The sequence below is a fragment of the Myotis yumanensis genome, unplaced genomic scaffold, assembly GCF_028538775.1.
Source record: "Myotis yumanensis isolate MYYU_CA2020_CCGP unplaced genomic scaffold, mMyoYum1.0.hap1 SCAF_8, whole genome shotgun sequence".
Taxonomy (NCBI): domain Eukaryota; kingdom Metazoa; phylum Chordata; class Mammalia; order Chiroptera; family Vespertilionidae; genus Myotis; species Myotis yumanensis.
Window position 1 is genome coordinate 81,474,171 of NW_027223759.1, and position 22,806 is coordinate 81,496,976.

The window sequence follows — 22,806 nt, forward strand, 5'->3', positions numbered from 1 at the left end:
TTTATGCTACTAAAACAAATTAATTATGAAATCCCAAAGTTTTAGCACAGCAGAGGTTTATTTCTCACTCAGGTAAAGTCAGGAAAATGAGGCAGGAAAAGTGTGCAAAGAATTTTACTGATTCAACCAGTAGAAAGCCCAGATCACTTTTCTTTCTTTTTTTAATTTTATTTTTTGATTACAGTTGACATTCAATATTATTTTATATTAGCTTCTGGTAAACAGCATAGTGGTTAGACAATGATATAATTTACAAAGTGATCCCCCCAATAATTTCAGTACCCACCTGGCACCTTACATAGTTATTACAATATTATTGACTATATTCTCTGTACTAAACTTTGTATCCCTGTGACTATTTTGTAACTATCAATTTGTACTTCTCAATCCCTTCACCTTTTCACTCAGCTCCTAACCACCCCACCATCCCTCTTGCAAAAATACTTTGATTCACAAAACTCAACAATAAGAAAACAATGAAGATACTACTACATACCTATTAGAGTGGCCAAAATCAAGAATATTGATAATACCAAATCCTGGCAAGAATGTGAACCAATGGGAACTCTCGTTGGGATGCAAAATGGTACAGCCACTTTAGGAGTCAATTTGGAAGTTTCTTACAAAACTAAACACATTCTTGCCTACAACCCAGCAACGACACTCCCTGCTACTCATCCAAATGAGTTGAAAACTTCTGTTCACACAAAAACCCTTTCACGGATGCTAATAGGAGCTTCATTCATAATTACCCAAACTTGGAAGCAACCAAGACCTCCAGTAGATAAATGAATATATGAACTGTGGTTTATGCTACAGTTTATTCTGTTCATCAGATAGGATAAGCATGTATTTTCAAAGACTTGATGCTTTACTTCAATATGTGAAGTACAATGTAATTCTTGATCTAGTAAAAAAGTGAAACATTAATTAAAAAATTACAAAACAATTTATGTATATAGTACATAATGTCCTTTTCTACATATTAATGATAAGGAAGTAGAATTATGCAATACAGTAGAATGCATAATAGTGTCAAGATATTAAAGAGTTAGTGAGTAACACACAGAAACACACACACACACACACACACACACGCATACCATTAACATTTGGAATACATTTCCTTGGATATACTGAATTTTGTATTAGTTCTCATTGATGACATGAGTGCTCAATTTACATAGTTGCACATTATGGATGAATAAACATTTTTTCCACTAATAAAAATAATTTGTCTCATACCACTATGTATCGACTTCCTATTGCTAAGCCTTTAGACAGTTATATTCAATACATGTGTGTCAGTCAGAAAATATTCCAGGAATGTGAGGAGGAAAATTGTACATACAGAATTGTGAAACAGGTGATTGAGGTTAAAAAAATGAAACTATAAGATATACAGAAGTGGCAAATGCAATAACTCAGTTACTACTAACCTAAGAGCTGATGGAACGTGAATGAGAAAAGAGCAGACTTAGAATATCTCTCTACCCCCATCTTAAATTCAGATCTCTTCAGAGAGGCTGTGGCCGCCACTAGAACACTGGTGACCCAGAGATGAAGAAACTTGCCAGAGGGTGGTGTGGCTTAGTGGTTGAAAGTCGACTTAGGAACCAGGAGGTCAAGGTTTGATTCCTAGTTAGGGGTTTGCAGGCTCAATCCCCAGTAGAGGGCATGCAGGAGGCAACCAATCTATGATTCTCTCTCATCATTGATGTTTCTATCTCTCTCTCCCTCTCCCTTCCTTCCTGAAGTCAATACAAATATATTTTAAAAAAACAACAACAAAAAACAAACAAACAAAAACTGTGGGACATCCGGACAAGGCACTATTATTTTGTGATAAAAAGAAATGAGCTATGAAACTATGAAAAAATATGGAGCAAACTTCAGTGCATATTAACAAGTGAAAGAAGGCAATCTGAAAGGGCTGCATGTTACAGGATTCTAACTACACATAGGAAGTACTGGAAAGGACAAAACTACAGAAATAGTGAAAATATCAGTGGTTTCCAAGGGTTGGGATCCAAGGCAGTGAAAATACTCTATATAATACTATAATGGTGAATGTTGTTATACAATTTTCCAAACCCATAGATTTTAAAAACCCAAAGGTAAATCCTAATGTAAACTCAACCCAAGAACAAGTATGCGTATATGCATGACCCATGGTCACAGACAATAGGGTGGTGAAGGCCTGGGGTGAGGGGGGTGGGCTAGAAGAAGTCAATGGGGGGGGGGGGGGGAAGGGAACACATGAAAAACATTTTTTTAATTAAAAAATATGGCTAGTCCAGCTTCTTTTGGGAAAAAAAACCTGTAGACTTTGGATGACAATATGTGCTATGTAGGGTTACCAGTGGTAACACATGTACCATTGTGGTTCAGGACGTCCATAGCGGGTGAGGGTTTGTGTATGTTGGGACAGGGGGACATGAGAACTCTCTGTGCCTTCTGTTCAATTTTGCTGTGAACCTAAAACCGCTCTAAAAAAAAAAGTTTATTAAGTTGAAAAAAATACTACTTTTGTTAACATGAACTGAATTTGAAAAAGATCTACGTTATGAAAGTGTTTGCTACCTTAATTAATTGGAGATCTTCATTGATTCTCATGACATGATGTATAGGATAAACAATTCTAGTGAAGAATCATAAAATTAATCATATGGAAATGAAGCAAGCAGGAAGTTAATATAACATTAAATTGTGTGAAATGTTCCCTATTCCATAAAAGCAGGCTGAAGAACGCTGCCGTGCACTCCATCTCTCTTCATTCATCTTGCTGCTTTATAGAGAGATGTGCATAATTAAATTCAAGTTGTCAGTATTTCCAGAAATATGTAGCTAAATAAGACATTCGCGTCATTTTGCATTTCTGATGCCTTCACGTGAAGTTATTTGATTAATTAGGCTAGCACTCCGCCATGGTAGGAAGCATAGCTATGTAAGGCAGGAGTGACTACACTGCTGGAGTTGCCTCTGAGCCAAGTTTTGTCAGATTTTTTGACTTCTCTCTGTTTTCGTCCCATGGAGCTTTGACTTGTTTAAAATGTGACAATGAAACAAAAGGGCTTACATTTGACTCTGTCCCAAAAAAGGAAAACATCTGGAGGTGAGGATATATGCGATGATGCATGCCTGACCTACCCAATACCTGTGCCAGGTCTAATTTATTGCCTTTCATTCCGAATCCCCCCTTCTCTGTCCTGCTTGGTGATGCTGATGCTGTGCCCTGCAGACATTTCTCTTTAGCAACTGTCTCAGTGTTAGGCTTGGTCACTAGGAAGGGTTGGAGGGGGGCCACTGCAGGAAGAAGGGGCTTTTTGCTTCGGGTGTGCTGTTTCTGAGGTCACCACAGCCAGCAAATCTGCACAGGGGAGGTCTACTAGTACTCACTCAAGGACTTCCACACACCAATGGGGCTCGCGCCATTCAGCTTGTTTTTACCACATGACAGGCCACTCCAATATGAGCTCTGAACCTCCCTCTAACAAGTTTCTGTATCTTCATTTATTTTATACTAATAAAAGGGTAGTATGCTAATTAGACCAGACATCTTCTGGACATCCTTCCAGACAAAGTCACGGTGGCAGGGGCTGAGGCAGAGGAAGTTAGGGGCAATCAGGCCCGCAGGGGAGGGTGGTTAGGGGTGATTGGGCTGGTAGGGGAGGGTAGTGAGGGGCAATCAGGTCGGCAGGCAGAGGGGTTAGGGGCAATCAGGCAGGCAAGCAGAGGCAGCGGTTAGGGGCTATCAGGCAGGAAGGTGAATGGTTAGGAGCCAATGGTTCCAGATTGTGAGAGGGTTGACTGCAGGGATTGTGCCTAAACTGGCAGTTGGACATCCCCCGAGGGGTCCCGGATTGGAGAGGGCGCAGGCCGAGCTGAGGGAACCCCCCCCCCCCCAGTGCACAAATTTCATGCACCAGGCCTCTAGTTTTATAATAAATGCTAAACTGCCAGTGTTCTAGTGGCCACCACACCCTCTCCAAAGAGGGTGAATTTAAGTTGGGGGTAGAGAGATATTCTAAGTCTGTTCTCTCCCTCGTTCATGTTCCATCAGCTCTTAGGTTAGTAGTAGCTGAGTTATGCATTTGCTATTTCTATATACCTTATAGTTTTGATTTTTTAATCTCAACCACCTATTTCACAATTCTGTATGTACAATTTTCCTTCTCACATTCCTGGTATGTATTCTGACTGATACACATGTATTGAATATAACTGTCTAAAGGCTTAGCAATAGGAAGTCCATACATAGTGGTATAAGCCAAATTATTTTTATTAATAGGCAAAATACTTATTCTTTCATAATGTTGCTTGGTAACAATGCAACTATGTAAATTGAGCACTCATATAATCAATGAGGATTAATAAAACATTCAGTATATCCAAGGAAATTTATTTCAAATGTTAATGGTGTGTGTGTGTGTTTGTGTGTTATCCACTAACTCTTTAATATCTTGACACTATTATGTATTCTATTGTGTTTCATAATTCTACTTCCTTATCACTAACATGTGGAAAAGGACATTATGTATTATAAACATACATTGTTTTGTAATTGTTTAATTAATGTTTCACTTTTTTACTAGATCAAGAATTACATTGTACGTCACACATAGAAGTCAAGTAATAAATATTTGAAAATACATGCATATCTTATCTGGTGAACAGAATAAACTGTAGAATTCTCAATACATTTGTGCTGTTTTTTTCTAGGTGTATATATTTCAATAAGGTACAATCACTAAATATGTATTAGATGAATTTTAGTGCATGGCATAAGTTGTCTAAAAGCACATAATTTTCTCAATACTTTCTGCTTTTTTTACCACAGTGAAGGACACCTAGTACCTGCTTGCTAAATGGTGTATCCCACTTGACTTAGCAATATTAAAGCAATGCCTTGGTGACACTTCAAAATTCAAATATCCTGTGTTGTTTTCTTATTATCTGTTATATACCACTCCATTGTTTTGCCCTTCTTAAATTCCAACCCTTCTTTTCTCATTTTACTCTATTTTAAGTAAGATATTACCTACTTCCCAAATTAATGTCTTTGTTACTTCCCCCACCTCACTGTGTTCAATGACTTTAAATTTTTAAAAAAGACAGTAATGTGTAATAGGAAAAAAACACTCCAATTTTTGTGTTCCAATATAGGTTCATATCTTGACTGCCTCTTCATTAATATAGCATCTTGATGAGGTTACTTAAAAGCTCTAAGTCTTTCTTTAGATAATATTGGCAATATGGTCCATGTGATATCCTATATAATAAAAGCCTAATATGCAAATCAACAGAATGGCAGAATGACTGGTGAAACGACTGGTTGCTATGACACACACTGACCACAAGGGGGCAGGCGCTCAATGCAGGAGCTTCTCCCAGCCCTCAGGCCCCAGGCCAGCCAAGGCGGGTGCCAGTGGGGGACCCCCGATCATCCTGCCAGTCACTCCACAGAGGGAGGTGACTGGCAGCAGTGGCAGGGGGCAGGGCCAGCAAACGGGCAGTGCCAGGCCAGCCAAGCTAGGTCCCAGCAGGGGCCCCCCTGATTGCTCTGCCAGTCGCCCCACAAATAAGCCCTGATCGCCAGCCAGGCCTAGGGACTCTACCCGTGCACGGATTTCGTGCACCAGGTCTCTAGTGTAATTATGTAGTTATATTAACCAAGGTTCTGCCAAGTTAATGCTAGGTAACAAACAGCCCCATGCCCTCAACAAGCATTTACTTATTGCCAAAATGCTCTGAAGCTCTTTTGGGACAGTTCTACTTAGAATATGATTCAGGTTCAACTTAGTTTCATGTCTTCCACTCTGGGATTTGTAGCTCAGCAATCATAATATTTTTATAATAAATGCCAAACCCAAGAGGCCATGCTAAACCAAAGTTAGATATTTAAAGGCTTTGTTTACATGATCTCCAAAACAAGCTAAAAGACTATGCCAAAGTCATACAAACAAGGGTGTATATACATTATGCAATCCTCAAGCAAGCACTGCAGACAGTCAACAGAGCAGGTAGATGTGTTAATCTGTTACAGGAAGGAAGTGAAGATTTGGGAAACTACAATCCAGTCTACCAAAGTCTCCCTTCTTGTTCCCAAGCATTAACTTCACTGTCATACTCAAATTCCTCATCACAATCAAGACATACTAGTGTCAGTCATGTCAATGTCATCCAATAACTACATGAATCTCAACATTCAGAATCCTATGCTCCGTATCATGACTACTAGTATATGCAGTTCTTTCCTTGGAAACCTATGAAGTAAAAAGACAAGTTATCTGTCTCCCATATCTCAAGTAAAACAGGGAAAGGACAAACATATACCAGTCCCATTTGGAAAGAAGACAAGAATATACATAGAATTCATAACAATTCTGAAATTCTTTTGGGTCAATGTGGAAAAGTTTCCCTACCCAGAGTTGTAGACATGTCTCTTGAATAAACCTCTATTTAAGCTTCTTTGAATAGGTCCTAATAACTCTTTGCTCTTTCTTATAAGACCACACTTGTTATATGATGTGATCTCTTACTGTATATATATTACCTCAAGTTTCTCGCTTCTACCTTGCAAAAAGTCTTCCCTTGATAGCAGATAGTTTGTGTTTGTTTGTTTTTTAAACACTAGCTACAAAAGAGATTGTGTGTATGGGGTGTGTGTGTGTGTGTGTGTGTGTGTGTGTGTATGCATTACAAAAAGCCTATTAAAATAATTACTTTATCATAAATCACCAGGTAAATGCAAACAAACCAAAAACATTAACAAAATGTAATAACATTCTCACCTATTTATTTGTCAAAAGTAGTTTATGTCTGGTTTGTAGAATTTGCAGGGAAACTGTCACTCATAGTTCATCAGAGTGTAAATTGCAAACCCTCTTAGCAAGCAATTTGTCAGTGTCTACAGTAAAGTGTACGCACCTTTTAATATTTGCTGGAAATTTATTCCACTGGTTACACTATAAAAAATTTCGAGTTATAGCCTGGCTGGTGTGACTTGGTAGTTGAATGTCAACCTATGAAACAGGAGGTCATGGTTCGATTTCTGGTCAGGGCACATGCCAAGGTTGCAGGCTTAGTCCCCACTGGGGGGCATGCAGGAGGCAGCCGATCAATGATTCTCTCTCATCATTGATGTTTCTATCCCTCTCTCCCTCTTTCTTCCTCTCTGAAATCAATTAAAAAAATTAAAAAATTTCAAGTTCAGTATGTGAAGACTTTATTGTAGCATATTGCAATGACATTTTTAAATAAGCAACATTTCTATATGTCACGATATATTGTATATTATTTACAGCTGAAACTTTTGCAATTATTTAAATAAATAAAAGAGATCAGTATTTTCAGACGTGAGAACATGTCTGAAATAATTCTTAAGTGGAAAAGAAAGCAAAGTGAACATGTATAGTGGGCTACTAATTCTTTTTATGTATTAAAAATATGTTCAAGCATTGTTAATTTTTGGCAAATATACACCACACCACATCACCACCTCCACATGCATAATATTATTCCACTAAGAAGGTACTAAAGAATAAGATAACAAGGTTTAGTTTGGGGGAAATGACTGCTATTGTTTCTTTTATGACTTTCAACTATTTTTAATTTTTTTGCAATAAGCGAATGTTACTTAACATGAAAGAAAAATTAGAAAAAGGTCATCCTGCCTATAAAATTATTTAATGATTAAGAAAATATTTTATATGTGCCAAGTGGATATACAGGTTTTAAGGTTTTCTAGGATAGGCCCTATCCGATGTAGAAGAGAACATTGTAGAAAAAGCAGACTTTGGATTGGGTGCTACATGTCAAGCAGGATGATGTATCCGCTGATGGTAGTGCCCATTCTATTCAAGAGGTGTCTGTAACCTATGCAGTTTAGATAGTGATTAGGTGGCATATTTATGAAATCATCAGTATGAGCTTAATAGTTAGCTCTAACATTTACTGTGTGACCTTGATATGTTTTTATTTTTTCTCTGACTCAATTTCTTAATCAATAAAATACAGTTGATACAGATAATGATACCTACATCATAACTGATTTGTGAGCATTAAATGGAATAATATGCAAAAAGTTTTTAGGATGGTGCCTGGCAAACAGTAAAAAATACATAAATGCTAAGAGATATTATTGTAATGAGCAAGATTGAAAGCAGTATTAATTGTAGCAAAAGCAGGTTGTCCTTTTAAGAATACCGCAGACAGGATGGGAGGAGGGAATGAGGCTCAGTAGAACTCTACTGCTTTTCTGATGGTGCTAGAAACATGCTTCATTTGCAGCCCTTTCTTTTTAGAGTGTCGACAAACTAGAAGCTGATCTTTGCTTGATAAGTCAAGTTTTTTTTTCCTGTATCTCTAATGAAAATTCAATAAAAGTATGTAATTCCTTAGACTCAGTACATTTGCAAAGAAAAAGGTTAAATATGAATTTGGCTGACTAACCAGATACCAAAATAAAAAAAAGCTATTCTCCCTGAATCTTGAATTTGTTCTCTCTAGATGCATTTACTCATAAGAATTAGCATGTCTAACCAGTCCTCATTACTAATCTTAATTTTGGGGAAAATAATGAAAATGTTTATATATGTTGATGGTGCATCATCCTGGGTCCTGTCACCTAAATCTCAGCAAAAACAGGCTCAATAAAATTCAAGTTCACACTGGCCTTGTAACCCGTGTCTTTAACTTGTTCTGCCAAGTACATGTATTAGCAGATCTGTAAGCCACGCTCTGCTTTTCCTCTGCAATGATGGTGTTGGCCAGCCACTTTGCAGTCCCCTGCCACATGCCATACATACAGAAACTGTCTTTCATCTTCTCACACAAAAATAAAACTTTAAACATAAGTCATATTCGTATGTAGATCAGCAACTTTTTCATAAATACTCTATCAAGTAAAAAAAACAAATCCAGACTCGGTGAGAGGAGGCTTTATGTGAAAGGATTCCTGCAAGGGCGGAGGGTGGGGTGCAGTAGGGAAGGGGACCACTGTGCAGGGAAAGCGCTCTGACTGTAAGAGAGGCAGGAGTCTCAAGGTTCAGCAAAAACAGGTTTTGCTTCATAGAGAGGAGTGAACAAGGCTAGGAGATACTGGGTGTGGGGAGCTGGGATGAAAGGGATGTTGTGTTTGGACAGTGGATCAGATACTGTTTACTCTGAGGCCAGTCTACTTTCAGAAGGGTCTCTATATTGGCTCAGTTAGGGGGTGGCAAAGCTTAAAGACCTGGGGGAAAGAGAGAAGCTTAACCAAAATTTGGTTAGCAAGCTGTGGAAATAAACAAAGACCAACACAATGAGGTAAGCAGAGGCTGTATTCAGAGCTCCTTATGTGTCAGCCAACATCACTTGGGTTTGATGGAGACCCAAAAGCAGGCAGAGGATTGGGAAAGCTTTATACTAGGAAAAGGGAAAGCTCCAGGTGTGACCTGATTGGAGGCTGTTGGCCTGGGAGGCTAAAGGCAGACTAACTAGAAGCAGGGTGTCCTATATGATTGGTTAGGGGTGCGGAGTTGAAAATAGTAACAAAATGCAGGGATGCTATCAGTTATTAATCAAGTTCTGGCCATTTTGGGGCTGTTACAGAAGTCATTGTTTAGCTTCCTGGAATGTTACCAGAGAGAGCAATCCGGTGCCCTGCAAGTCTGACCTTGAGCAGGCTGGTCTCCAGGGTTCTTTGCTGTAGACAAGAGACTGGCTTCCTCTGCAGGTTGCGGCAAGTGTGGGTCATATTTTTATATGTTCATTTCCAATGCCCTCTCTCAAAACATTTTGTTTTGCTGAATCATTAAGGACAAACAATTTAGATAATCATTTATTAGGATAAAAATGGGAATTTGAAGGGTCTATGCTTTGACTTGTAATGGGTAAATAAGGGAGGTATTGAGGAATCTTATCTAAGTCCTAAGGGGGAAACTTTTTTTCAGTAAGCCATTTCCAGGAACAAGAAAGGGTGAGGGAATTTTTTTTTAGCATTCACTGTTTTCAGCCTCACAGGGCTCATATAAAATTCAACACTCTCACCTCTGACATCATTTATACAGCCATATCCAAACACATGTAGGTAGATATACACCTCTTTGTTGGGTGTAAGTCTTAATCATGGATACAAATACCTCACAAAAATTAATCTGAGCATCTCTATTATAGATTTTTAACTTTTTATCTCAAAAGACAAAATATTTAATTTTAATTCTTCTTGGTGTGTTTGGTTTTTGAAACAGAGATTAAATATTTGGTAGCATAGCTAGAGCTTTTCATTGTCCCTCCCAATGATATATTAAAAGGTATTTGCGAAAGTCTAGAAAATGTTACTCTCTCAATGAGCTTTGCCTCATTGTAAGTTTGTTAAATGTAAAGATTTCAGATCATCATGAATATGGATTTCTTACCAGGTTACTGAGATTAATAGGTATTTTTTCCCATGTTGGCCCTGGATGTGATTCCTCAGGCTTTGATCCCCTTACTCTTTTTTTTTTTTTTTTAATATATTTTATTGATTTTTTACAGAGAGGAAGGGAGAGAGATAGAGAGTTAGAAACATCGATGAGAGAGAAACATCGATCAGCTGCCTCTTGCACATCTCCCAATGGGGATGTGCCCGCAACCCAGGTACATGCCCTTGACCGGAATCGAACCTGGGACCTTTCAGTCTGCAGGCCAACGCTCTATCCACTGAGCCAAACCGGTTTCGGCAGATCCCCTTACTCTTAGTGTAAAGGGCTCAGACATCTTTTCAGTTCAGCCCTTAGTTTCAATGGTTGCCATGCCACAGTCTTCCAAACCTTCAGGGAGCAGTGCTTGGAGCTGATACAACAGACACTATGCTTTAGGGATCTACCAAAAGTGCATTATAATTCAGAGCTAAAAAGAAATGCAGAAACGGTGCATTCATAGGATTGTTTATGATCACTCCCATTGATTTCCTTAAATCTAACTCCATGTGGCCATAATGACTCAATAGAAAAGCCTCAGGAAATTTGAAAGGGCTGTTTCAAACAGTGTGATTGCCTGGTCTGTGTGAACGTCTCTTTGATCACCTGAAAGTGAAATAAATTAGATGGTGGTATTTCAATTGTTGCTTTCTCACTGCTTAATCTATATCAAAGCAATATACACATATCAACCCATTTCAATTTTAACTCAATGTGAGGCTTTTAAAATTGAGCCATAAATCATTTTGAGGAAGTAATCCAAAAAAAGGGGAAACAGAGATTTTTATAAGGAAAGCAGCATTCTAAAATTTAATTTTGCAAGACTCTTATTTAGAAATGTGAGCTATAAAATGCATGATATCAAACAGCTAGTGGCCAAAACAAAGTGATGTGAAAGCAAATATGAGAGGAATGTATCAAAGAAGTAAATATATTCTGGTGTCCCTAATGTGAAAGAGAGAACTGAGATACTATAATTTGTAAGAGGCTACAGAAATTCCCTATCTCCCCAAGATATGTAAATATGCTAGTTTAAATATTAAAGTATGCCATGCCTATAACCAAATCTTCAAATAGATATGGGAAAGATAACTATGTAAGCATTGGTGAATTATTAATCTTTGCATATGAAGAATTCTTATGTGTTTGTTTTATTATCAGTAGAGCTCCATGAAATGGGGAATCTTAATGGGGAGTGTAAAATATAGCATAGTGAGAATAGTCAATAATATTGTAATAACTGCATGTGGCACCAGGTGGGTACTTAATTTATTGGGTGGGTCTCTTCATAAGTTATATAAATGTCTAACTGCTATGCTGTACACCTGAAATTAGTACAATATTGAAGGCCAAATTTAAATAAATAAAAATAAATAAATTTAAAAGAAACCTAAAATAAATTTTAAAAAAGAAAGAAAATTTCATAGAAGTATTGTAGTGAACAGTCAAGGCTAAGATATGGGCATCTTTAGGAAGAGATCAAGGAGGGATATATATATATATATATATATATATATATATATATATATATTCAAATCCAAATGGGTAAATGAGAGATACTAGAAAAATTTCACGAAATAGAGCTCTGGCTGAAAGTATTAAGAGAATTTTGCTATTAGTTCAGATTCTAAAAGAAACCAAGAGATAATTAGATAGTAGAAAAGTTGAGAACTTTGGCAGCACAGTCCAGTATACAAAATCAAACGTAAGCCATGTTTCCTGTGCGGTCAAGAAAGGGGAAGCAGAGATGGAATAAGTGAGAGTGCAGGTAAAATCCTATTTCAAATTCCACACTGATTCAATTTGATTCTACAAATCCATAGCTACTAGAAGGGGCTAATGTATCCTTTAATCTACAGGGTTTTTTTCCTCTAAAGATTTAATGGATCCATTGAATAACAAAACTGTCAGAGATGTTATGTATGCCCCGCCAAAGACTAGACCGGTAGCGGTTCTCAACCTGTGGGCCGCGAACAATGAAAATACATCCTGCATATCAGATATTTACATTACAATTCATAACAGTAGAAAAATTACAGTTATGAAGTAGCAACAAAAATAATTTTATGGTTGGGGGTCACCACAACATGACGAACTGTATTAAAGGGTCCTGGCATTAGGAAGGTTGAGAACCACTGGGAGGGAGGTGATGACAAATTGCACCAGTCTCCTCGTCCCCTGTATGGTATAACTTGGAGGCATGATCTTCACACTGGCCTATCGCAAGGATGGTACCATAAAATAACCTCTTTGTTGGGTGAATGGATGTCTGAAATATTTGCTTTGAGAGAGTGAAGGAGTCATATTGAAGAGTTAGGTATTTCAGTGGATGTAAGAAAATAAGACTTATTGTGGTGCAGCCATTTTTCAAGAAGCAAGGGCTGCTGTGAACAGCGGCTCAAACTAGTAGTTGAAGTTAGTGATATGGGCACATGTACTTAGCCATAGATCTGGCCTCCCCTCCACGTGCACTGCACAACTGGCCAGGCTGCCGAGGGAGCCTCTATAGGACAGTCGGCTGGGCTTCAGATAAAACACACCTGCTACTCATTGCTTCATTCTGGGACCTTCTATGTTAAAAGGGAGCATCTCTTTTTCAATGAATGCTGGCTTCAGTTATGGGAATACAGCAGGCTGTGAGTGCCAAGACTGAAAAGAATCTGGAAACTGTAGAGAAAAGTTGATAGGACATTATCTCAGGCAAAAGAGAGTTGTATCTGCCAATTTATATTGGTTTCATACCCCCCAGCATTACTGAGATAACCACAATCCTAAAAAGACTTTCAGGAGAAAAATAAACTCATTTCTCAAAGGACCACAGATTTGCATTTGGTTTCAACGGTGCACTGCCAGTAACATGATTTGATATTGAGATCCTTCAAGCAAAACATTTAGAAAGACCTACTGGAAATTTTAACTTCTGTCTAAGCAAATTACCAGTCTCCCTAAAATTGAGAGTATCCATAAGCAGTATTGCCACCTATAAAAAAATTAAAAAGAATACATCCAACAGTATATTCTCTGTGGTTCAAATTTTTCCAGATTTTTTTCTTGTGCATTTTTAATTTGTAGATTTAAGCATCAGAAATTACCACTGAAGAAAGCAAAAATGGTTCTTAAATACATATGTAAATTTTGCCTGATGCATTTTTATACATGCATCATTTTATGGTTTTTAGGAACTGTTATTGAGAATTACTGTCTCTTATGACCCAGAACAATAAGAGAGTTAGAAGAAAGAACAGAGGTAACATCCTTAAGACAGCCTGGGTTGGTGAGTTCCACATTGTTTCTTTTTCTAGTTCCACCTTTCTCTGCTAGAACATCTTTTCAAAGCCTACTGCCATACCCAGGAAGAGGAAACTAGCTTTTATTTTTGCATATTCACTCCGATATGTACATAGCAGGATTTGGGATTTATAGGAACATGAAACCCAAGTTCTTTCTTTCTAACCCCTGTCACCATTTCTTCTTAACTCCTTGGTATTCAGATTTTAATTTGATCCACAAGCCTGGTTTACAATAGTAAAACATAGGTCACATTTAGATAGAACATGGCTGTAGTTCACACAAGTCAGAAAAACAAACATAGGGAGAAAGAGACTTTTACAATTTACTCTAGGGATTGGGTGTTAGTCTCCAAGAAGTCACTACAGAACAATGTTCTCTTTCCCTCAAACTGGAGAGGTTAAGAACAATTGTTGAATTCAGATCAAGGAGAAGTGACCAACTCTGTGACAATTAATAATAACATTAGTGAACTGTCATCATTAGGTAATTATGGAGATTTTTATAAATTATACCAACTTTCATTTTGCCAATACCTTACTATAGCTTTTTTGATGATAGTACTGATCAGGTGATGTTTATAAGTGTCTGTGTACATCAATTTGAGAGAAAATATTATGGAAGGATAGCTCAATTTCTGTCATCAATATTCAGTAGCAATATAAGGAGAATATATCATTTTAAATGTTCGAGTTGCCACATTAAAACATTTAAAAGTAAGTCAAATTAATTTTTATGATATATTTACCCCAACAAACTCAAAATTTTAATTTTTATATTTAATCAATGTCAACATTATTAATGAAATATTTGACATTATTTGTTGTATTAAGCCTTTGAAGTCTAATGTGTAATTTACAGTATAGAACATTCCAATTTGTATCAGCCAGATTACAAGGACTCAATAGCCTCCTGTGGCTAGTGACTATCATATAAACCTGCAGGTTGACACAGTATCCTATATAGTAAAAGACCAGCGACCATAATGGCGTAATGACCAGAACGACTGATCATCCAGTGGCTATGAGGTGCATTGACCACCTCTCGGCCCCTCCCCAAGCCCTCAGGCTCTGACCACTGGATGGCCAAAAGGCAATCACAGGGACCTGGGATGGGTGGCAGCAGGGCAGAACTGAAGACTGGCGAGTGGGTGGAAGGCAGACCTTTTGGTCCCTCCCCCTGCCCCGCAGGCTCCGATAGGTCGCCAGATGGCGAATGAGGAACCGGGGTGGGTGTTGGCAGCAGGGCAGGACTGGGAACTGGTGAAAGGGCAGAAGGTGGTCCTGATTGCAGGCTAGGCCTAGGAACCCTACCCGCCCATTATTTCATGCGCTGAGCCTCTAGTTTGGGTATAAAATCCAAGGATTACAAGTGCTGCTATTTTCAAGTTCAATAAAGCAATCCATTGCTCTGATGGCTTTTGGGAGAAAGAAGGCAACTTATGTAATACAGTGATAAAACCTCCTAGTACAGTGGTTCTCAACCTGTGGGTCGCGACCCCTTTGGTGGTCGAACGACCCTTTCACAGGGGTCGCCTAAGCCCATCCTGCATATCAGATATTTGCATTACGATTCATAACAGTAGCAACATTACAGTTATGAAGTAGCAACGAAAATAATTTTATGGTTGGGTCACAACATGAAGAACTGTATTTAAAGGGCCAGAAGGTTGAGAACCACTGTCCTAGTAGATAATGCCCTTTTCCAAGATAAATTGCTTACATTTAAGAATTAGATCTATGTGTAGCACTGTATACTTTGGAATTGTCTCAACTTATTCCTTGGCATCAGCAGAGGATATGTTGCCTTTTTATGGCCTCGGGGAAATGGTTTCTTTGACACGTGGTAGGTAAACAATGACAAAAGTATGAAAGGTATAAATATTAAGGGATATTTACATCCTACACTTCGCAGTTTTTAGAATGAGACCAGAGTAAGTCCCCCCTTCTCTCTCCTCCATACAAGAATCAGTTTGTTGAGATAACATGACAATATTATGGCTACAAAGAATAGTACAAAATTATTTGGTAGGGCACCCTCTCTTCTTCCAGGTTGTCTTTAGAATAAGTTGAAAAAGAAAGTAGAGGACATTTCAATGGCACCATTTTTGTTGCTGTTTTTATCCTGACTGCCTGCTGCAAAGAATGCAGAAAAAGTACACTGACTTCCCTTTGGATGTCCTGGGCATCAAACTGCTCTGCTCTGCCTCCCGGGAAGAGACCATCCCAGCTAATTATATAGCCATGGGGCATCAACAAAACATTTGAAACTAGAACACCAGTTTCTGTAATGTTTATGGAGATGTAAAACATTTGATCTGTCAGACCATTAATACCACGTATATCTTTTTTACTATTGGCAAAAAAAAGCTGTGAAGCTAATGTAACTTATTAATATTAATTTTCTCTTTCTTATTGGAGTTAATCTAGTATTTTCTTCTGACATTTTGCATTCCTTCTTTTAAGGATTTTGCTTTAAAAAGTGTGTTATCCCATCCAGGGATATTTCCACTACCTCTGTTTGAACAGAGAATATAATTGGGGCCTTCTATTTGTCAGTATTTACTTCTTAGCTCAACAGGGCCTGTAAGAATCAATAAAATCTCAACTCCAAAAAACCATTTTATGGTGACTAATATTGTATAACAAGGTATCTCAGTTTTTCACAAATTATATATAAGACTCCTTGCTAAGCCCTAAGTCAAATACCAAGGGGATTTGTAATAAGTCATCAAAAGTAAAAACATAAAAAATAAAACAATATCTCTATAAGAATTCTAGGAAAGTAGTAGGTTCTATTTATAGTTGAATCATAAATTATTTGAAGTAGATTTCACCCTGGAATTTTGCAACTCTATTCAGAGGGTATATTTTGTTCATTAATTAATTGAATTCATTAATTACTTAACTCAATATTTAATTATTGAAAATAATTCAATAAATAATTATCTACAAGCTGACACTTTATGTGAGGTATAAAGCAGTTTCAGAAATTTTCTCCAATCAATGGACCCTTCTTTTCACAAAGTTCTGGAATATGTGACTCTATTGGAAGAATTTAAAATTCAGAATAAATGAAGTCACACTACCTAGAAATTATTAGGAATTTAGAAACATGATGTGATAAAAGGAGAAATGGAAAGGAATGGTAAAAGTTGATGAGGAGGAGATATTATTTTTAAAATATTACTTTAAAATAATTTTTCAAAGCTGGAAAATAATATAGTTAAATCTAATATTGAGCTATTGTTAGTAGAAAGAGTTTGGGAAAATTTCTACTTTGGGTAATGTTCTAAAATCCAATAGCTAATAAAACATGTTTTATTGAAAAAAGGCATTTTATATTTGGATGAAGAGCCCCTCCCAGAAACTGATCCATGGACAATTCATATGATATAAAGGAAAAGATATCTACTTCAAAACAGGAGTGATGAGAAGACTATATGAGCAAAATACAGAAATAGACTAGAGTATTATACATTTTAAGTAATTCAAAGTGGATTATATTTATATTTATCGATCATTTTTTGGTGAAAGTGTTTATGTGTATGTGTGTGAGGGGGGGGTCTAATAGGTTCATATGAAATATGTTTTCCAAACTGTAGTTTTCTACACAATCTTGTTTTTCAAAATTATTTTTCCTACCCCAGAGAGTTTTATTTAGCTCAAGCACTGGTTCTTCAGTGATTACATAAAGTAGATTTTATACCATATTTTCCAATTGTTGTTCACTATAATAAAGGCAACACATTTTGTTAGAAAAAACCTGCCCCTGCCCAGATATTTTATTCACATGAGAGTGCCAAAGTTCCTGCCAAGACATATCTTGCTTTCCTTAATGTAGAATGTTTAATACTCTCTTATTAATCCTACCTAGAAATCAACATCCAGTCTCCACTACTTTTGCATAAATACTCCAAGTACGTCATATTTAAATGTATCTCACAGCTCATTCATATTGCCTAGAGGTTCTATTTTACTCTATGGGACTTGAATGTTTAAACAGTCTCAGTCTCACTTTTGTGCCATTGATACCCAATAATTTTCTGCCAGAAGGCTAGCATTTGATTCCGTTTCAAACAGTTCTATATTTGAGGAAATATAGAAAGAGATGTAAATACCTTATAAAATAAAAGTACTTTTTTCCCCTAATACAAGCATGCAACTCTATTCAAAGGGTATATTTCATTCATTAATTAATTGAATTCATTAATTACTTAACTCTATTCCATTATTGAAAATAATTCAATGAATAATTATCTACAAGCTACTATGGACAAGATCGATAAATTAGTGATGATGGTGCAGGGGAAGTATATAAAAATGAGTAGGTTTTGTGATATCAAGGAAAGTTTAGTCAATTCATGAAGATAAGCTATATATAGTTACAGTACAAGGAAGAAAGCAATAAGTACCATGAGAATTATGAGAAGTATTTTGTACTCAGAGAAAAGAGCATGTTCTCAGCTGTGATGATTGGAGAGTTTATGCAGTAGGTCACATATTAGAAAACAATACAAAAGAGGAGCAATATTCAAACAGAGGGTCAGAACCAACAAAAACAACAGTTTAAATTTGGAAAAGCCCAAGTTGTATTCAGGAAATGATGTCCACTGTGAGAAGAACAGAGGGTACCTTCAGTAGGGTAATAGCCATTTTGCGAAGGGCCTTGAAGTACCCAGGAATTAGTCCCTGGTTGCGATGGACCAGTCACAATCATTGAGCAGAGAAACCACATTGCATAGGAGTACTCTCGGAAGAGCACAGTATTGGATGTTTTGGGGGAGAAGACTGGACACGGAGGCCTGTTACGGTGAAGGGATGCTTGTGAAGAATGCAGAATGTATTATTAAAACAATCAATAAAGTGTTTGTCATAAAGGAGGAGAAAAAAAATCAAATGTCCCCTCTGAAAGGCTGGTGAAACCATGAATAAGTAAATGAGAGGCAGGAGGAGCTACTGTGTGAGAAGAAAGACACTCTAATGACAGTCTAGACACTGAGCAGTGGGAGTGTAGATGCTCACTTGGCCAGAAGATATGAGCACTGGAACACAGGAGTTATCTGGATCACTCGAGATGGAAGTCTTTATTTACTTAAGCGTTAAATTTTGTAGGCTAATAACTACTGATGTGGAAGGATCCGAAGCGCTGGCCATAGGAAGTATAAAAGAAACAAGAATATGAGACATCCAGGTGTACAATCCCCATCAGAGCTCTGGGTGGTTCTGTGCATGAAAGCAATACAGAACTGAGGAGTTGGATGTGCTAAAAATCAGAATGAGTTCTAATTATTTAAAAATGTACACTAATCTCCTTACACTGCTTGCATCTAGTCTTGGGATCCTACAGATGTATGGTGAATATTTGTCAAAATGTGATGTTATATCACACATAACATTGAGATGAAGATCAGAACTGCAGAGAAAGAGCTGAAAATGGTCAAGACAAGATACTCGTGGATGAAGTATCAGAGGTAAAAGCAAGTCATGGGAAAGGATAAAGGAGGCCAGCCATAGTCTGAGAGATGACAAATTGTAAGCATGAGGGAAAGCACTGCGTCATAATCCACTAGAGACCAACAGAACTCAGAGGTTCACAAATTCTGGGGTGCGGAGTAAGTATGAGAGCTTCAAAGTCCCGGGGAACAGGTATGCATCAAATAGCAGAACAAGCCAGCAAGAGACACCTGGAATGAAGTAGGAATTTAATGCCCAGGCAATGACTTGGCAGTATGAATTTAAGCATGCATAAACCCACTGAAATGTCACTGTAGGGTGTAATGTATTTGCTCATATAATCGGCCCAACAAATTTGGAACTCACTGATTCAACCATCCATGGATTAACAATATTATTTTTTTTAAGTTACAATGTTGTAAATAACACTGCAATGAGCATAGGGATGCATTTATTCTTTCGAATTAGTGTTCCAGGTTTCTTCAGATCAATTCCCAGAAGTGGAATTTCTGGATCATAAAGCAGTTCCATTTTTAATTTTTTGAGAAAACTCCATACTGTTTTCCACAGTGGCTGCACCAATCTGCCTTCCCACCAACAGAGCAAGAGGGTTCCCTTTCTTCACATCCTCACCAACACTTGTTGTTTGTTTATTTATTGATGATAGCCATTCTGACAGGTAAGAGGTGATATCATAGCCAAAATCTGAAAGCAGCCCAAGTGCTCATAAGAGAAGAATAAAAATTTACCCTTTGTGACAGCATGGATGGTCCTGGAAAGAATTATACAAAGTGAAATAAGCCAGTTAGAGAAAGACAAGTGCCATATGATTTTACTCATATGTGGAAACTAATTAAAAAACTGAACTAATAAGAAAATAGAGACAGACTCATAGATCGAAAGCAGGCTGAGAGCTGTTAGGGTGGGGGGGGGGTGGAGGACTTAAGCAAAAAATAAAGAAAGAGAGAAGGAACTCATTGACATGGATAATAGTGTGGTGATAGAGGGGGCAGAGGGGAGGTGAAAGAGAGTATGGAGGGGATAAATGGTAATGGAAAACATAAAGAAAAAAGTTACATTGTTGCTGATGTGAACTATATAGTTAGGGCTACAATGGTTGCCTCTCTATTGGATAAGCACAGACTTTTTTATTGTCATCATTCCCTAAACAACACAGTGTGAGAACTATTTACATAGCATGTACATGGTATTAGGTTTTATGTATAACATGGATATTATTTAAAGTGTATGAAAGAATGTGGATAGAGTATACAAATACTATGCCATTTTGTATAAGGGACTTGATCCTCAGATTTTGATATCTTCCAGGGAGGTCCTGGGACCAATTCCCCACAGACACTGAGGGATGACTGTATTTTATTTTGTTGTTGCTTTGCAGCAGTGAGTAGAAATTCTTACAGAATCCCTGTATGCTATTGACTCTCAATTCTGGCTACATATTTGAATAACCCAAAAAGCTTTAAAATGTATTGGGGATTGGGACCCTTCCTAAAATTCCATTTAACTCTCCTGATTGTAGTCTGAGCACCTGGAGCTGTGAGCTCCTGATGATGATGATGATGATTCAGCTTTGCCAAGGCTAAGAACCCTGCGTATGTAAAGCTGAGCATGGTGCAGTTGCTCACAGGGAGGGGAGTGGGAGCACCAGTGGGCTACCGCCACACCAGTTCCATCTATGAAGTAGAATCCTTGGGGAACACTTATAAAGATACAAAAGCCTCAGTTCCCCCCCAAACCTATTGAATGGGAATCTGAGTGTTGACAGTACAATAGGACATAACTGATTCTAATACACACCCCTGTTTAAAAATCCACAACCATCGGTATCCCTCATACATACTTTATAAAGATTTTTACTTCTGCTGAATTTCCAAGCTTCTTATGAAAGATAATACTTTGACCTGACTAGGACATATGGTTGAGTGCTATTAGTTTTCATCTGTATATTAAAAACTAGGGACCCAGTGCACGAATTTGTGCACCTTGAAAGGAACTGTGGGTCATGAGTCTGTGGTGGTCTCAGCAGAGGGTCTCAGCCCATCCTCTGCACCCCTGCCTGGGTCCTCCCACTGTGGGCCCTGGTCCCTGTCTGCCGGCAGCCCCGCTCCCACTGCCGCCAATCCCAAGCACTGATGGTACCGGCCCAGCTCACACCTGCAGAGTGATTGGGAAAGGCGCCCCTCAGATCAGGAGGAGGTGGAGAAGTCTTTAGGGGAGATCTGGGTCGGCAGCTGCTGCTCGAACCCTCTGGTGGTGCCAAGTGATAGGGACCATCGCCAGGCACTGGCAGTGGGCAGCAGGCAGCAAGTTTGAACAGGGCCTGTGCTGGCAGCAGGTGCGAGCACCAAGAGGGACCGCAGCGCATGGGAGCAAAGAATTTTCAGTAACCACCAGAGGTTCGCCCCGATGACAGCTACCGGCATCCCGCCTTGGTCTGGCACCCCCGCTCATCTGCTCCACCATCCCACTGTGGCTGATGCCCACGATGTTCTGCCTGCTGAACATGTTCCGTGTTTGGCCCCTGGTGGTCAGCACACATCATAGCAACCGTTTGTTCAGTTGTTCGGTTGTTCTGCTGTTCAGTCTATTTGCATATTAGGGTTTTATATAGAGAGACAATTAATTACTACTGATTCAGAGCTAAATTCTGCTAGCCCCTGAAAATTCAAAGTGTCTAGTTTTAATCTCTAATTGATCAGGTTGGCCAATCCTTCCTCTTGGGGAGATGGATTGAAAGTGGGTGATAAAGCATAGCAGAGGGGGCAGAGCGGAGATTTCTTTCGCAGGTCTTCCGTGGCCAGCACCACTAGCTGCCTATTAAGATTTATTCTCTACTTCTATCTTAACAACATAACCCAGATTTTGTTGAGGCTTTCAATATGCCCAGTTTGGAAGCAACATTTACCAGTCCCATTTGAGGTATTGATGTCCAAGGATGGAGTTCTGACTCGAGTGATGTTACTGGAAGTTGCTGGGCAGGGTGTGCAGGAAGTTTCTCTGTAGGAGTGGCATGCTTTACTGATGTACCAGATTTTTTAAAAATATATATATTTTTTTATTTCAGAGAGGAAGGGAGAGGGAGAGAGAGAGAAACACCGATGATGAGAGAGAATTATTGATCGACTGCTTCCTGCAAGCCCCCTACTGGGGATTGAGCCTGCAACACAGGCATGTGCCCCTGACCAGACTTGAACCTGGGACCCTTCAGTCCGCAGGCCAATGCTCCATCCACTGAGCCAAACCAGCTAGGGCTTGTACCAGCTTTTATACTTGTTTCCACTATCCTGGAACTCAGATGTGACGGTTGTAGGAACAGCAGCAATTTCATGAGGATGGTTGTGAGAGTTAGTAGCCCGAGTTATAGATAACAACATGAGCATGGTATCTATACTGAACAGCCTATCTTGTGACTTACATTACTAGAAGGAAACATAAATTCCCTAATTCTTTAAATAACTTTTTTTGCAGAGTGGTGGTATGTATGCTACTTGTAGAAGAATTATCATTCCTGAAACGTTCATTCTCAAGGGAAGAAGTTAGTAAAGTAAGCCCCCTTTTCCAAAAGGCAAGACTAATAGTTTGACACTGAGGCATAATGA